This window comes from Podarcis liolepis (genome assembly GCF_965112155.1).
Source record: "Podarcis liolepis genome assembly, chromosome: 12".
Lineage (NCBI taxonomy): Eukaryota > Metazoa > Chordata > Lepidosauria > Squamata > Lacertidae > Podarcis > Podarcis liolepis.
The window spans coordinates 30,018,394-30,034,370 of NC_139563.1; positions in this window are offsets into that span (position 1 = coordinate 30,018,394).

Below are 15,977 nucleotides of genomic sequence, written 5' to 3' on the forward strand. Positions count from 1 at the left end.
CAGAAATGGGGGAGGGGAAACCAATGTCCTAGAAAACAGCACAGAGGTTGGTGGTTATTGCCAATCCTTATTTCAGCCTCACCTATGTCAGCCAGTATATATTGAGCTAAATGACTCTTCCTAGGTCAACTTTGCCTTTATGCTTCTATTTTTAATCAGCCCCTTTTCTATCATCAAACAGATGCAATAAACAAGTTTGCAGGTAAGTGCAGTAAGATTGAACAGTCCAGTGAGTGAGCAGATGAGTTTTGAATGCATCGTTGCTTTGTATGCCTAGGAACTACAGCATGGTGTATTAATTCATACCTTAGCCCTGGGATAGGAAAACTGTGGCCCTCCAGATGTTGTGGGATTCCAGCTCCCATCAACTGTGACCACTGGTCATGCTGGCTGGGGTTGTTGGGAGCCAAAGTTGAATAACACCTACCTAGTGATATAGGCACTGCGTAGGACAGCGTGCTACCAAATAAAAAACAAGGATCATGAATCTATTTTTAGTCAAACATGTTTCCATTTATCTTTTATGATTCCCAACCATCTGTCTCTACCTCACATGCTATTATTGGCTCTGTAATCAGGCATATTGTACAGAGTCAACAAACTTCTTATTTGCAACTGTGTTGATAAAGAAAGAAACAAGTTCATCCACGATGTCGTGTTTATATATGCACTTCTGGCATCCTGGCATAATATTCACTTCAAATCTTTTGCCGTCATAATTTACTGAGCATCCTAATAATCTTTTGCACTGACTCTAACAAGGTTCTGACCTAAATCCTCCTGTGTTCCACATCATTTCCTTCTGGAGATTAGTGGGCCATGCTGAAGAGTAAATGAGTTGTAAGGTCAAGAGATCTTTACCGAGAGACAACTACTGTATTCCTGTTAGCTATGATTGCATCTTCCCACAGCACCTTAATCACTATATGACAAATCCCCATCAGAGCTTCATAAATTAATGTGAGTTATTTTAATTAAGGCAATATGTTGTCCTGCTATAGGAATATTAACAAAACACCGACCCGTACAACAATAAATAACTCTTAGAGGAGCAGAGGGCTGAAAAGTTCATCACTGCCCCATCAATGGAGATTGAATTTGAGATTTACATCTGGACACAAATCTTGTCTCAATATGTATGTCATAATGGAAGCGGTTGCAAAATTAATTCATGCACTTGTCCCTCCCGTGTATTTCAGCTTCCTGAAATACAGTGAAATTTAGGTCCTTACATGAGCGTCACACATTAAAAATATCTATCTAAATGTCAGAAAGTTCAGCAGTGTTGCTTGATTTTACGCTGTAAGTAGATTGCTTTACTGTACAAACCAAGTGCTATGTGAAGTGTCATGCATTATGGGGCACATGGGAAAGGCTACAGCTCAGTGGCTTTTCAGGCAGATGGTGCCAGGTTCAATACCTGGTGTCTCCATGCAAGGACCGTGGCGAGCCATTGCTGGTCAGTGGTATACCTGAGCTAGGTATACCAATGGTCTGACTCATTATAAGGCCGCTTACTATGATCCCAATAATTACAGGGCCCCTCCACATTGGTTGTTCATTTTGTGTGTGTGTATAGTTATTCTGAAATCATTGCATATAATTAACACAATAACAGTGCATTTATACTGCTTCGTTCACACACCATTGCATTTTATCCATACCCAGCAAGTGTCCCAGAAAAAAATGGGACATCCCATTTCCCCCCCACGATGGCACGATGGTGCAATTTTGCACCATGATCTCATCCTGAAAAAAACACTTTGGCCGGGGAAGCAATCTGGCTCAGGGTCCCCAAAATGCGTGTTTGAGAGCATGGCCCTGAAAATGGTGCATCTTTTGGGCTCCATGACCTTGCGTGGGTCACATGTGGGAGCACAAACAGAAGATGCATCACAGTTTGGGGACTCAGCATGTTGCAGGGTATGCTTATCAATTCTTCTGTGATCCTTGCAACAAAAATGGATACAACAGCAACAAAACGAACTGGAACATTTTCAGTCTCAAAAGTTACAGGATTTCAGCAGGAAGTTACAGGGCATGAAGGAGTATGTCCACCCTGAAACTTTAGCAGGTTCAAAAGGTATTGAAAATGGGACCACGTATAACCATCCTGGTACCACCATGAACACAAATAATCCAGAATACACCATGAAAAATATGTCCAGAGTGGCCCACAGTTCACAGTATGTCAACATACTAAATTATAACAAGCCATGGGGGGTAAAAGCTAAAGGAAAAATGCTTGAAATCTTGAGCTGAGCAATGAGAATTCTTTATTAAATTGACTAAATATTCATTCATAGAAATAGATGTTGACTTTTAGGATCAATCCAAACAAGTGAAATCTCTTCATGCTGTCAGACTTCTTGAAGATCCAATAAGCTTGCAAAACAATTCAACTGACCACATCCAGTACAATATCAATTTTTCATTCAAGCTTGTTCCAGCCAATGTTTGCTTTAAGGATTATAGATACAGACACAACTGATGTGAGAATCAAAAAACCCAAGTGTAGGTCAAATGACGATTTAAGTAACTAAACCGTTGCATCTCCATGTCTATCAAGCTTTTTAAAAATAATCTGTGAACTCAGACAGCCAGATATTCTTGTGCAGTAGTCCTTACATAATCCATTAAAAAGGCAGATCTGATATTGACTTTAAAGATGGAATGAGTTGCATGTGCATTTGAATATGATTTCAATGATTAGGATTCAGAAGAGAGCCTCCTGAAATTGATTTTGAAATTTAGAATGCCAAGCATGATAGTGGATACATTGCTGAAATGCTTAAGAAAGGGAAAGGAAAAAGAAGAAGCTGATTTGCTGACAACACAAAAAGACAAGTGAAGTAGAGATAACAGAAGTGACACCCTCCTCGTCCCCCCACCCAATTCAACTACTTTAAAGTTACACGCTGATGAGCGCTTTATCTAACAATTCACTGCTACAAAAGCAAATCTGTTGTAGGAGGCTATTTCACAGGGATGCTTCCCGTACTATTATTAGGCATATAGGAAGCTGCCATATTGAGTCAGATTGGTGGTCCATCTAACTCACTATAGTCTACACTGACTAGCTGCAGGTATTGCCAGGTATTAAAGTCTGACCACCCTCCTAGAATGAGGAGTTGAAGCCCAGGGTGAAGAGCCAGAATTAAGAAGGCAAGCAGTTGCCGACAACTGGACCCATCCTCAACCTTTTCTCCTATTCTAACATTTCAATTACCCCTTTCCCTCAGCATGTTCTTCCCACCTCTTTCTATGGGGCAAAATGGTCCATGCTAGGCATGTGACATTAAGAGCATCACTGCATTCCATGCATCTCTGCATGCGATGTGCACATTTCTTTAAAAAATTGTAAATAGCAACTGGGACTGTTTTGGGCAACTGATGATTATCAAGACCACAGCAGGCAAGGAGTGGGAGATTAACTGTTGCTGCGGTCCTGACCAAAAACAACAATCCCTCCTCTGAAGCTGCAATTTGCATAAGAAGGAAAAATCCCATTGGTGCCCAAGGGAGCAGCAGGCACTATTCTCAAATAGCAGCTTCAGAGAAGGTGATTTCATCATGGGAGCAAAGAGTTAACCCCCCCCCCCAAGCTAATGTGTCCATGATAATGATCATATTCCACCCTCCACATAATGCCTACCTACATTTAATATGCAGGGTGGTGTTTAACACCATACCAAGGTTAACCCTAAGAGGCAGACAGGCATTATAAAACTGGTTTAAAAGCAAAAATGACTTCTGCCAGCTCAGCCAGTCTCTCACCAGCAGCCACCAATGCAACCTACTCCTCTGACCTACTGAATGTGGCAGGTATCGCTGCCAGCAGATCCTGGCAGAAAGTCTGCAAACAAGGGCTTTTTAGGGCAGGTAGGGAATAGGGCTGAGCCATCCTGCAATCAAGCTGATCTCACAGCACATGCCAGCCAACACCAGGCTGGCTCACCTTGAGATCATCTGATATTCCACCCCTTCCACCACTGCTGCCATTAGTGGTCAAGCTAAGGATGTGGTAGCATACCCCACATGTTTCCTGGTAAACCGGGACACCCCATTTTTGGGGGGGAGGGGCATTTTGGGCGCCATGATGGGCTGCAGTCTTGCACAGCACCCCAAAACATGTGCGAGAGCCTTGAAAAAGACATGTCTTTGGTGCTCTATGATCTCACAAAGGTTGTGTGACTCACGTGGGAGCACAGGTGGGAAGCCGTGTGTCCCGGTTTTGGACTCAACATGTTGAAGGGTATGTGGCAGAGCCTTGGCGGTGGCAATGGAAAGTCAGGATTGCTCTGTTAGTGTCAGATGAATAACTGACTGCCACTGAGTATGACATTAACACTAGAGGTGCAAAGAGGTGCAATGATATAGACCACAAGGAAGAAGCTTCTCCAGAAGCCTGATTACTACAGAGAGCATCATAGGCAGGCCAAGGTGTCATTATTTATTTTCTATTATTAAAGGTGCAGAAGCTCTGCCATGCATATTACATTTGTTAGCCCTGGTAGGAGTGAAGAGGACACCAGCATCAAAGCAGTTAAAAGGCCTGGGGGGGGGGGAGGAGGCTGAGCACAAAGGCCTCCTGTCCTTTGTTTTTTAATGACACAAAAAAGTTAGAAAACCTCATTGAAATGCCTTGTCTACATTGTTACTTCTGCCATGTCACTCCCTGAGAAGTGGGATTAAATAAGAACAAAAAGCTAATTAGCAGCTCCATCAAGATGTGCACATGCCCGACTAACAACATTATTTAGAAACAGTCACCTTCGTTCCTATTGACTGACTCTTTTCTGTTTTCAGCTGTCCCCAATTGCTGCTTGTGGTATCACATCTGGGTCAATCTCATGATCCAACTGAAAGCACAACCCAACACACAAACTTAAATAAATCTCTGCTAACTTTATCTGGGATCTCTGTATGCCAATAACAGTTGTAGCTGTTTCAAGATGTTGGTGGGAACCCATTCTATAGTCATCCACCAGTTTTCTGATTCACAAATTAAGTGACTATTTCTTCCCTTAGGCACCCATGTGGCTGCTTTCTCAGAAATAGCCCTTCTGCAGAAACTTCCATTTCAATTCTCTGCTTGCCAGCAACATAAGAAAGCCCTTCTCCTTTTGACATCTACCAAAGGCACTCTGGACAAACAGAATTGCTCTGTTCTATTTAAAGTTGATCATGGTTAGTGATTTGAGAAGTGACCTTGTTGCAGTTCAGAACTGGATATGATTTGAAAGCCCAGCTGAATGAAAACTTGGGGGAAATGTTTTCCTGTATGCCGAGCTTTCAAATCATGCCTGAGTTTTAGTGCATGCAGATTACTGAACTGTGCCTTTAAAATGTGCCATTTTTAGGGCAATATTTCTTCCCCATCACTTTGTACCACAAATTCATACACCAGGAGAAGTGGTCCTGTGGTTGCTGTCATGTGCTTTGTTTATAGGCTGAGAGACATGGAGTAACGAAATGGTCATTGCATGTGCAAAGATGGTGAGTAATGTCACATGAATTTAACTGTGTTTTCAGGTCAACTGTAAGAGGAGGAAGAGGTGGAGGGAGGAGGAGGAAGAAGAAAAGAAGCAGGAAGAGGCAGCAAAGAAGGAATAGATGATGGTTTAACAATCAACCCCTCCTCACAGGAAACTCTTACAATTGTAGCTCTGGGAAAGTGAATAGGGGAAACTCTTAACACCTTTAACAAACTTCAGCTCCCAGAATACACTGGGAGAAGCCGTGACTGTTTAAAATGGGACCAGAGTGCTTTAAATATATGGTGTGAATATGGTATTGGTTTTTATGGCTGAAAGGTGGAGGATTTCAGTTGCCCACAACTGCCAGCAAGGATGGAAGATGGGCTGAGAGAGCTCATTCTGTGCGTCGTGGCTGTTAGAACGCAGGAGGCTATTTCAAACAATGTCAAATTCTTAATGGACACTAGTATGACGGTAGCTACATAATCATAACAATTTGATGAATTCCCCATTTGCGATTCAGGAGAGAAGTGAGAGAGTTGTCACACTGCTTGAACCTGACACTTGGGTACGATGCAATTTCCAAGAAGAGACTTCTTCTGTCACATGTGTTGATCAGTCTCATTCCCCTCTATTAAAGCTGACAGTTCTAAATAAAAAGCTTTTACGCAAATGTTAATCACGATGAAAAGGTGGACGGTAATACAAAGGGCTATATATCCTGTCAATAATGAAAGCGGGACTGACATATAGAATGATAGTCTGGGTTTGCACAGAATAATATACTCCATATTTGGTGCAGCACTCTTTATCCAAGGGTTTAAAAATAAAAACACCATGAGCTTGTTCCTGCTTTTGTGTGTGACTGATATTACTGTATTAAATATTCATTGACAAGGCACTTTTTTCTGTAATCTGCACAGATCCTGCCAAATCTATGGCTGTGCACATGGGAAGGGATCCTAGAAGGCAGGGATAGCTAATCTGTGGTCTTCAGGATGCTTTGGGTCTACCAGCCCTTTAACTTATTAAAGCTTTAAAAAGAATGTCATATGGTGCACAGAAACGCCGTTTACCTTCCTGCCACAGCGGTACCTATTTATCTACTTGAACTGGTGTGCTTTCAAACTGCTAGGTTGGCAGAAGCTGGGTCAGAGCAACGGGAGCTCACTCTGCTGCAGGAATTCGAACTGCTGACCTGCCAATCAGCAAGCCCAAGAGGCTCAGTAGTTTAGACCACAGCACCACCCACGTCCCAGCAGCTAGCATTCAGTGATATAAAGCCACTGACAAGGGAGGTAGAACATAAACGTATGAGCTGGATCAGTAGCAAACCATTGTCTCAAGGTCCCGCAGGTGGGGACTCCATCCCCAAATTTCCAGTGATAAGTCAGCATGGTCCTTTGGCATTTGTGGCAATTAATCCCCATCGCCACAGAAAGCAGGAACTCTAGAATCTAAGGGCAGATCTACACTCATGGTTTTTAACGCTAAAAATAGGGTTAAGAAATGGTTCTGGTAACCATATAGTCATATGACATTCTTTTTAAAGCTTTAATAAGTTATACAGTGGTACCTCGGGTTACATACGCTTCAGGTTACAGACTCCGCTAGTGCAGAAATATTACCTCGGGTTAAGAACTTTGTTTCAGGATGGGAACAAAAATTGTGTGGTGGCAGTGCAGCAGCAGCGGGAGGCCCCATTAGCTAAAGTGGTGCTTCAGGTTAAGAACAGTTTCAGGTTAAGAACGAACCTCCAGAACAAATTAAGTTCTTAACCCGAGGTTTGTGTACTCTTTTACACAAACATGTGCACGTGTATAGATACAGCTTGTACTTCTGTTCAGTGTAACATGAGGGGGAAAAACCCTTGTGCTAGATAGCAGATTATGGGAGGGCAGCGGCATATCCCCCTTGGTGTTTGTCTTAAAATGTTGTTGGACTCCAGCGTCCATCATCCCTAGCCACCATTATCATTGATGAGAGAAGATGGGAGATGTAGTCCCATCAACAGCTGGAGGGCCACATGTTCCCCATCCCTGCCATAACAGATTATCGTCTACATCTATTGCAATAATCCCTATAAGCATAGGAATTTGTTTGTTGAAAAAGGAAATGTGAAAGGGATATATAAAGAGTTGTTTGTAATGAATTTATAAAGGCCACACAGTTTGTACAAAGCAGACAACTTTCAGTCATGTTTCTGACTCAGAAAGGACACGCAGCAACACCTAAAGGAGAGGAAGTATAGTTTTCCCTAATGTGCTCTGCAGTCTGAAAGAAATTCATATCAGCAGGGAATAGCTATCTTATCATATTACGGTAACTTCAAATTTTAGCTTGTTTGGATATGGTTTCAACCTAGCTATTACTTAATGGGATAATGCTATATATCATACCTATGCTGTCATCAGAGAGTTGTTTATGAAATGTGCACCGATATAAAATGTCTCCAGCATTGTCAGTGTTGTGAAATATGGCTGAGATTTGGATTTTTTAAAAAATAAAATAAAATAAAACAGGAACAGACTTAGTTCACCGTGAAAACAATGCAAAAATCAGAACAAAAGAGGCAGAACAAATCTCATTTCCAATTCCCTTCCATTATTGATTGTGTGTGTTTAGAGCAGTGGCACACTTTGGGCTTTCAAATTTCAGCAGCACCCTGTGCAATGCCAAAACTCAGAGCACCCTGCCTCTCGCCTTCCATTCTATATCATTGTTGTGGTCCTGCTGTGGTGCCCTCTTGGCACGGTGCCAGGTGCAGGTGAACCGGTCGCACACCCCTAAATCTGCCTCTGTTTAGAGTCTCTCTGGATGATTCCCAGAAGTTATAAGTGAGTGGAACCCACCTGCAAAGTTTTAGGGCACAGAGCTGCTTTATACTGAGTTAGGCTTTGGCCATTCATCTCAGCTCAGTACAGTGGTACCTCAGGTTAAGTACTTAATTCGTTCCGGAGGTCCGTACTTAACTTGAAACTGTTCTTAACCTGAAGCACCACTTTAGCTAATGGGGCCTCCTGCTGCCGCCGCGCCACCGGAGCACAATTTCTGTGATGGCCTGGGATTCCGATTTGGAGGATGAAACAGAGGAATCCCAGCCTGCACAGGAGTCCCCGCCTCCAGGGCCGGCTGAACTGGGGCAAGGCCTAGAGGCTGAAGAGCCTGCACCTGTGGCAGTGCAGCAGGAGCTGGGCCCAGGTGAAGTCCTCCTGGCCCCAGAGGGGCCTGATGACTCAATGGCCACAGGTGAGCCTCCTCCAGGGCCCAGTAACCCTTCGGCCTCTCCTGATCTGCAGAGGCTTAGGGCAGAGAGGCGAAGGGAACTAGTTGCCCCCAGGAGGAGTGCTCGCCTTAAGGCCAGAGTAGGCGGGGCTCCTGGGGGTCGGGACCGCCCCTGACCTTAGAAGAGGATAAAAGCCCACTCATCCCGGCCCCAGGTTGCGGGAGCAACGTCGTTGTTGGCTTCGGACCTTCCTGTGATCCTGATCCTTGCTCGGCCTCCTGTTCCTGACTAACCGGTACTCCTGTTCCCTGATCGGCTTCCTGTTCCTGACTATCCAGTACTCCTGTTCCCTGCTCGGCCTCCTGTTCCCGACCATCCGGTGTTCCTGTTACCTGCTCAGCCTTCTGTTCCAGCGTTCCTGTTCCCCGCCCGTCTCTCTGCATCGGACCTCGCCCCGCTTCGTGTGGACTCTGCTACACTCACGGTACCTTACCCCCGGGACCAGCACAGTTTGCTCCCGCCACACCCGCACTCCCCCTTCGTAGGGGTGCGTTCGGGAAGAGCCAGAGGCCATGGAGGACCAGGAGGCTGCACTGGTGACTTTGGCCCAGGAGAACCAGGCCTTAACTCACACCGTGCAGCAGCTCAGTGACGCGGTCGTGGCACTCCAGCAACGCTTAGAAGCCCTACCAGCTCCTGGGGCCGACGCCCCGACTCCTGGCAAGTACCCAGTGGCTTTGCCTGAGAAATTTGATGGAGCCCCGGCCAGCTTTCCTATGTTCCTGGCCCAGGCCAAGCTATATATTCAGGGGCGAGCCCGGAACTTTCCTGACGACCGCACCAAGGTGCACTTTTTGATTAGTTTGTTAAAGGACCAGGCGGCCAAGTGGGCGTTGCCGCTACTCAGGCAAGACTCCACCTTGCTGGCAGACTATACGGGGTTTTGCAATCGTTTGGAGGCCGCGTTCGGCAACCCCCAGAAAGGGAGTCAAGCCAACCGGGCGATTCGGCGGTTGAGACAGGGCAAGTCCACGGTGGCCGCATACACCACAGAATTCCGGCTGCTGGCACAGGACTTGACCTGGAACGACTCGGCTCTCCGGGACCAGTATCTCGAGGGGCTTTCAGATGAGATACTGGACCAGCTGGCCACGATGGAACGCCCCACCACGCTAGACACCCTTATCCAATGGAGTCTACAGATTGACGATCGGCTAGAGGACCGGCGTCAGGCTCGGGACCGCCGGCACCTCCAGTTCTTGGCCCCAGTGTCGACCAGCAGCCCCACGGGTCCAGCTAAGTCATTGGAGGAACCTATGCAGCTTGGGGCAGTGCGGCCACGCCTCTCCCCCGCAGAGAAGTCGCGGCGTCGGGAGGGGAATCTTTGTCTCTATTGTGGCGGAAGCGGACACTATGCAAGGTCCTGTCCTGAGAAACGCCAGCTGCAGGGAAACCACCAAACCCCAGTAGCTGATGGCCCTGGCTACCGGGGGTCCCAAACAGCACAGAATGGGGCCGCACCAATTGAATTACAACACCTTATGGTTCCGGTACATCTATACCCTCCAGGAGGGCCATGGATTCTTACCCATGCACTGGTGGATTCGGGCGCAACCCGCTCTTATATGGACGCTGCTTTTGCTGCCCAGCATCGGGTGCCACTGCGGAACAAGCCAGAACCGGTGCAGGTGGAGGCAATCGACGGACGGCCCCTGCGTTCGGGTGCCGTCACTCAGGAGACCCAGCCCCTGGTCCTGTGCCTCCAGCAGCACCGTGAGATGCGAACTCTGGATATTGCCTCCATGCCCCGGTTCCCCCTGGTGCTTGGGATGGACTGGCTGGAGGCTCACAATGTGCGGATTGACTGGGTCAAACGGACTGTACACTTCCCAGACCCCAGTTCTCCAGCTGAGACTGAGATGCTAGCAGCTGCGCCCACTGAGGAGGTTGCTGCAACGCTCCCCGCTGAATACCGGGACTATCACGACGTGTTTGAGGAACGGGGGGCAGACCAGCTGCCGCCGCATCGGTCCTTTGACTGCGGCATAGACCTCCAGCCCGGAGCGCCTCTACCGGTGAGTCGCTTATACTCGTTAACCGAGCCAGAGCGCGAGGCTTTACAGGACTTCTTGCGCAAGAACCTGGAGCGTGGGTTCATTAGGCCTTCTACCTCGCCCACTGCTGCGCCAGTGCTCTTTGTTAAAAAGAAATGTGGGGAGCTCTGCCTTTGCCATGATTACCGGGCCCTGAACAAAATCACCATCCCGGACCGGTACCCTTTGCCCCTTATTTCGGAGTTACTGGAGCGGGTGCAAGGGGCGCAGGTGTTCACCAAGCTAGACCTCCGGGTGCCTACAATTTGATTCGGATCCGCGCCGGGGATGAGTGGAAGACCGCATTTGGGACCCGGTACGGACAGTTCGAATACCTGGTTATGCCCTTTGGTTTGTGCAACGCGCCTGCTGTGTTCCAACGGTACATCAACCACGTGTTCCAGGACTTGCTAGACAAGTATGTGGTGGTGTACTTGGATGACATTCTGGTTTACTCCCGTGACCCGGCGTGCCACGAAGGCCATGTCCGGACCGTGCTGCAGCGCTTGCGCGAGCATCGTCTGTATGCCAAGCTCAGCAAGTGCGAGTTTCATCAGCGGTCAGTGGACTTCCTGGGTCACCGACTCTCACCAGGTGGGGTGCAGATGGATCCTGGGAAGGTGGCAGCGGTTCGAGAATGGGCGGCACCTCGGAACCGCAAGGACCTACAGCGTTTTCTGGGGTTCGCCAACTATTACCGAACCTTCATTGCGGACTATGCTCACCGCACCACCCCGTTGACCCGACTACTGCGCCCCAAGACGCCGTTTTCCTGGGACAAGGAGGCGGAGGAGGCATTTCAAGGGTTGAAGGCCTGTTTCCAGAGAGCGCCAATCTTGCAACATCCGGATCCTTCTCGACCCTTTGTGGTAGAGACTGACGCCTCCAGTACGGCTCTCGGTGCCGTCTTGTCTCAGCAGCACGGACCGGAAGCGCCACTTTTACCCTGCGCCTTCTATTCCCGCCAGCTCCTCCCAGCGGAGCGTAACTATACTGTGTGGGAGCGGGAACTACTGGCCATCAAGGTAGCCTTTGAGGTCTGGCGCCACCATCTTGAGGGGGCACGACATCCGGTGGAGGTGAGAACCGACCACCGGAACCTGGAGTACCTCCAGACCACCCGCAAGCTGAACCAAAGACAGATCCGGTGGGCGTTGTTCTTTTCCCGGTTCCAGTTTCGGATCCGCTACATCCCTAGCTCTCAGAATCAGAAGGCGGATGCTCTGTCCCGGAAACCTGAAGACAACGCAGACACGGTACAGCAAGCAGAACCCACCACGATTCTACCTCCGGCTGCATTCCTGGCCACCCAGGAGGCGCAGCCACTGCAGGTTCGGGTGCGGGAACAACAGCGGGTCGACGCTTGGGCCCAGGATCGTCTCCGGGAGCTGGCTGAAGGGTCCAGTCCACAATATCCGGGGCTGGTCCTGCATCAGGGCCTGCTGCTGCACCACGGTCGTCTGTACGTCCCGCCAGGGCCACTACGGCTGGAGGTTCTCCGGATGGCCCATGATGCCCCAGCAGCGGGGCACTTTGGACGGTATCGGACCACCCATTTGGTCAGTCGTGAGTTTTGGTGGCCCCGCCTGAAGGCTGACGTGGCTCGCTACGTTGCTGGTTGTGATGTCTGCCGTCGCGCCAAGGGTCCTACCGGGCGACCCCCCGGCCTACTTCAGCCATTGCCAGTTCCACCGCGCCCTTGGCACACGGTTTCGTTGGACTTTATAGTGGAATTACCCTTGTCTCGTGGCTGTACCTGCCTTCTGGTTTTCTCCGACCATTTCACCAAGATGGTACACTGCGCTCCCTGTCCATCTGTACCCACAGCCAAGGAAACTGCGCAGCTGTACCTTCAGCATGTCTTCCGCCTGCATGGACTACCTGAGCGCGTGGTGTCCGACCGGGGCGTTCAGTTCACATCCCGGTTCTGGCGAGCATTACACCAGACCCTCGGGACAGAGGTCTGCCTCTCGTCAGCCTACCACCCACAGACCGATGGCCAGACGGAACGGGCGAACGCGGTGCTAGAGCAGTACCTCCGGTGTTACTGCAGCTACCAGCAGGATGACTGGGTCGACCACCTGGCATTGGCGGAGTTTGCCTATAACAACGCGGTGAATGCGTCCACCCAGCAGACCCCGTTCCAGGCCAGCTATGGTTATCATCCACGGCTGTTTCCAGAGGTGCTGCCGGCTTCCGCGGTCCCGGCAGTGACGGAGTGGCTTCAGGAGCTCCAGTCCCAGCAACAGCTTTTGGTGGAGCAACTGCACCAGGCCAAGGAAGCGTACAAAGCCCAGGCCGACCGCCACCGCCAGGTGGGGCCGGAACTTCGCGTCGGTGACCTGGTTTGGCTCTCCACTCGCCATCTCCACCCCTCTCGACCTTCGCGGAAGTTGGACGCCCGCTTCACCGGCCCGTTCCCTATCGTGGACCAAGTCTCTCCTGTGGCATTCCGTCTCCGGTTACCCGCAACCCTGAAGGTTCACCCGGTCTTCCACAGGTCCCTTTTGAGTCCTGTGGCCCCACCCGACGAGTTCCACCCGAACCGTCCCCAACCGCAGCCAGTGTTGGTTCGGGGAGAGCCTGAGTACGAGGTGGAACGCATCCTGGACTCCCGATACCGCAGGGGAAAGCTACAGTATCTCATTGACTGGAAGGGGTACGGACCGGAGGACCGTTCCTGGGAACCAGCAGCCAACGTCCACGCACCTGCCTGCCTCCGAGAGTTCCATGCGATCTACCCCGGCAAGCCGGGTCCGGACCCTCGGTTGAGGGGGGGGGCCTGGGAGGGGGGATGGTGTGATGGCCTGGGATTCCGATTTGGAGGATGAAACAGAGGAATCCCAGCCTGCACAGGAGTCCCCGCCTCCAGGGCCGGCTGAACTGGGGCAAGGCCTAGAGGCTGAAGAGCCTGCACCTGTGGCAGTGCAGCAGGAGCTGGGCCCAGGTGAAGTCCTCCTGGCCCCAGAGGGGCCTGATGACTCAATGGCCACAGGTGAGCCTCCTCCAGGGCCCAGTAACCCTTCGGCCTCTCCTGATCTGCAGAGGCTTAGGGCAGAGAGGCGAAGGGAACTAGTTGCCCCCAGGAGGAGTGCTCGCCTTAAGGCCAGAGTAGGCGGGGCTCCTGGGGGTCGGGACCGCCCCTGACCTTAGAAGAGGATAAAAGCCCACTCATCCCGGCCCCAGGTTGCGGGAGCAACGTCGTTGTTGGCTTCGGACCTTCCTGTGATCCTGATCCTTGCTCGGCCTCCTGTTCCTGACTAACCGGTACTCCTGTTCCCTGATCGGCTTCCTGTTCCTGACTATCCAGTACTCCTGTTCCCTGCTCGGCCTCCTGTTCCCGACCATCCGGTGTTCCTGTTACCTGCTCAGCCTTCTGTTCCAGCGTTCCTGTTCCCCGCCCGTCTCTCTGCATCGGACCTCGCCCCGCTTCGTGTGGACTCTGCTACACTCACGGTACCTTACCCCCGGGACCAGCACAATTTCTGTTCTCATCCTGAAGCAAAGTTCTTAACCTGAAGCACTATTTCTGGGTTAGCGGAGTCTGTAACCTGAAGTGTATGTAACCTGTAGCGTATGTAACCCGAGGTACCACTGTATTGTCTATGCCAGGGGTGTCCAAACTTTTTTCAAAGAGGGCCAGATTTGACGAATATGTGTGAGGGCCGACCGAAGTTGTTGACCTTTTTTTAGGATTTCTCCCCAGAGTTCCGTACCTTTTTTAAAAGATTTAGTCACAGAATACTTTTCATATACCCCTTTTGGCTCAGATCACAGGCAGCGCAGAGGGAGAGACGAACGGTGGGCGAGAGTGAGAGATGACCGGAGCACGACAGCGGACAGGAGAGAAGGCCAAATGCCGGCCACCTGTAAGAACTGGCAGATGGACGGGATACAGAGGCGTGTGCATGCAAGAGCTGACGGGTGGACAGGACCTAGAGCCGCACACAGTGCACCAGCGCGGGCACGCAACCAACAGGGATAGGGAGGAGGGCGCATGTGCAAGATGACAGCTGGACGGGTCCTTGAGCCACACGCAGGGCACATACGTGAGCCGGGCAACTACCAGGGTAAAGAGCGAGGCACATGCGCAAGCCAACGAATGGCCGGTACCAAGAGCCACATGGTGAGCGGCTGCTAGAGCCGACTGGCGGGTGGGTTAGCAAGCTACAGCGAATAACCACCCAGTAGAACCGCTGCCCACACCCACACCCAGGAAAGAAACTGCCGGTGGGACCAGATTAAACCGACCAGTGGGCCGGATTTGGTCCCCGGGCTGGACTTTGGACATGCCTGATCTATGCTGACTGGCAGAGGCTCTCCAAGCAGGGAGTCTTTTCTAGCCCTAACTGGAGATGCAAGCGACTGAACCTGGGATAATTGTCTGCATGCAAATCAGATGTTCACCTCTGAGTTCCAGCCAAAGCAGTGCCCTCCATATTTTGGACAACTCCCATCCTCCCTGACCATTGGCTGTGCTGGCTTGGAATTGCTGTCCAAAACATTTGTAGGACAATATGTCGGCTCACCTTGATGTAGAGTTTCATCGCCCAAATTCCTTCCCTGAAAGCAGAACAACCAGACTTCTATACTTCCTCCTAGAATCTGTCCTGCCCTTCCAGTCTAGTATCAAGCCCCATCTGCACTATACATTTAAAGCTGGATCATACCACTTTAAAGAGTTGTGGCTTCCCCCCACCCCAAAAATCCTGGGAAGTGTAGTTTGTTAAAGCCACTGAGAGCTAACAGCTAATCTCCCCACAGAGCTACAACTTCCAGGATGGTTGAACGGTCAATCCTTCTTCCCAGGGAACTCTGCAAACTGTAGCTCTTTGAGTGGAATATGGGTCTCCCTACTACTCTCAGCACCCTTAACAAACTACAGTTCCCAGGAACCTATGACTGTTTGAAGTGGCAAGATATGCTTCAAATGTATTGTGCAGATGGGGCCTAAGTCCCAGGGTGGACTGTCAGTAGCCAGTGATTAACTCTGGTCATTCTGAAAAATTGTATGAATTCCAATTAGAGGAAGGAATGCAAAGAGATTTAGTTCAATACTGTACATAGATGCTCAGCAAAACAAAACCACCAACTCAACACCCTCCACACATTTATCTGTTTTATAATGTAATGCACCGACCACTGGGAAACACTGGCCTGCGAGCTCTCCAACTGGAG